The sequence below is a fragment of the Myotis davidii genome, unplaced genomic scaffold (assembly GCF_000327345.1).
Source record: "Myotis davidii unplaced genomic scaffold, ASM32734v1 scaffold77, whole genome shotgun sequence".
Lineage (NCBI taxonomy): Eukaryota > Metazoa > Chordata > Mammalia > Chiroptera > Vespertilionidae > Myotis > Myotis davidii.
In genome coordinates this window covers 255,370-258,121 of record NW_006289713.1, presented here as the reverse complement: position 1 = coordinate 258,121, position 2,752 = coordinate 255,370, and positions in this window count along the sequence as shown.

The following is a 2,752-nucleotide window of genomic DNA, read 5'->3' as shown; positions in this document are numbered from 1 at the left end:
GTTTCTGTCTTCACCACTGCCTTCTTTCAACTTCAAAGGCACACTGGTCTTTAGACATTTTCTGTCGATGACGCCAGTGTTTTCGGCATCAGAGCGATGTGTTTCCAGTAGCTAGTCTTCAGATACATTCTGTCGCAGGCGCCGCCTTCTTTTAAAATCAGATGCATGTTGCTCTGCAGACATTTTCTGCCAATAACGCCGGCATCTTTCGGCTGTAGAGCTATGTTGTATCAACAGTTGTTCTTTAGACATAGTCCCACCTCTCTACTGTCACGGTCTGAGATGCAGGTGAATGAGAGTCCTGGCTGTCAGGCCGCTGAGAGCTGTCTGACCAAAGGCTGATTCTGGCTGATTCTGTGCGGGTGGGACTTCCTCCTCCCTGCTGTCAGTTTCCACAGCTGCGATGAGGAAGCTGGGGTGACAGAGGGAGCCGCGCTCTCCAAGCCACCCTCTCTCGCTCTGCTCTATGTCCAGCGGTCTCCCGCTCTCCCACTCTGCTCTCCGCTGGCAAGGTCCTAGAGCCCACAGGCGTGGCTAGGTATGAGCGGCCTCACCTCCTGGGGCCGACAATGGTCTCGGGAGCCCGAGGCCACTGTTGCCTCCTGGGGCACTTGACACCTGTGTATGCAAATTAACCACCATCTTTATCAGGTTAATTTGCATACCCACTCTGATTGACTGGTGGCCGTAGTGGAGGGATGGTTAATTTGCATGTTTCTAGTTTATTATATAGGAGATATATACACACACACACACACATACACTAGAGGCCTGGTGCATGAAATTTGTTCACATTAAAAGGGGATGAATTAGAGGAAATATTTAAATATTGCTATTTGCTTGTTCTCTATAATAGAAGTGTCAGAGATGAAAGAAAATTAGTAAAATGTATATGAAAATCTTCCTTCTGTCAGAGTCAGGGGCGCGCTGCAGGACCCAGAGTCAAGTCCCCACACACCAGTGGTGCCTCAAAATTACTCGAGACCCAGACCCAGCCGGCCCCACTCCCATTGGGCTAGATCCAGACCCAGCCAGCCCCACCCTTGTCAAGCCCCACTGGGTGTGTGTGTGTGGGGGGTGCAGCCTCAGGTCCCTCAGCCTGGCACTGGGGCAGAAGGCATGGCCTGAGGTCCCCTGTCAGGCCCCACCAGGCGGGGGGTATGCAGCCTCAGGTCCCTGCTGATTGCTTGCTAAGGCTCATTACAGGAACTCGGGCTCCACTGTGGGCGCAGCCATCTTGTGTTACGGAATCCCTGCCTCCACTGTGGGTGCAGCAGCCATCTTAATCATTACAGCATGATGGTCAATTTGCATATTCTCTTTATTAGAGAAGATATTCATTGATTTCAGAGAGGCATGGAGAGGGAGAGAGAGAGAGAGAGACATCAATGATGAGAGAGAATCATTGATTGGCTGCCTCCCGCACCCCCCTAATGGGGATCAAGCCCACAACCTGGTCATGTGCCCTTGACCAGAATTGAACGTGGGACCCTTCAGTCCCCAGGCTGACACTCTATCCACTGAGCCAAATCAGCCAGGGCCATTATAACCATTTTGAAATGTGTATAGTTTTGTGGCATTAAGTACATTCACATTATTGTGCAACCATCACCATGTTGATCTCCAGAACTTTTTCATCTTCCCAACCTGAAACTCTGTATCCATTAAATACAAACTCCCTTGCTTGCTTCTGCAGCACATATATTAAAATTGGAATGATACAGAGAAGACTAGCATGGCCCCTGTGCAAGGATGACACACAAATTCATGAAGCATTCCATATTTAAAAATAAATAAAATAAACACAAGCTCCCTATGCTTCCCTACCCTGGCAACTACCATTCTATTGTTCTGTCTATATAAACTTGACTATTCTGGGTTCCTCATATAAGTGGAATTATAGAATATTTGTTTGTTTTTGTGACTGGCTTATTTCGCTTGTTTATGTCTTCAGAGTTTATTGATTTGTAGCATATGTCAGAATGTCCTTTTTTTAAGTCTGAATAATATTCTGTTGTATGGATATACCACATTTTGTTTATCCATTCACCCATCGGTGGACACTTGGGTTGTTTCTACGTTTTTGATTATGAATAATACTGTGAAGAAATGTACATGCACTCGTGCCTCCCACAATATAGCCCACGTAATCCCTTTAAATCCACAAGTATGGTAAAATCGCCTCTTGCTTAAGAGTCAGTTTTCCAATGCTTTCAGGTTCTGTTGTATGGACCTAGTTTCTTGAATACAAAGCCCTGAATACAAACCCTTGAAGACACCTGCTGCTTCTCTTGCAGAAATGGCCTTTTCTTCCAGCTTCTCCAAGTTTTTCTTTTCTTCTGTTTCTTCTTCTTTCCTTTAAGACTTCAACTCTTGCTCATTTCCTGGGCGAAGAATTTCCTGATCACCCGCCTTCTCTAGGTCAGGGGACGCTCTCCTCCCTCTTCCACTTTCCCCTCCTACCACTTGTCACAATTGGCACTAGGTCATCACGCATATTTGTGACAATTTTGTTGTTTCCATCATTAGAGAGTAAACCTATGAGGGTGAGGGAATTACCCGGTCCTACAGCGCCCGTCAGGCCTGGCATCTAGTCAGCGCTCAATACTTCAGTAATCAATTACAATAATAAATCCTGAGGAAGCAGCTGACCCCTCCCTCCCCGAGGCAGAGCCACAGTGCAGGACTAGGTTGCCCTGCGGGCTCTGGCCGCCGGTCCTCTTCCCCGCCCCAGCTGCCCCCCGTGAAGGTC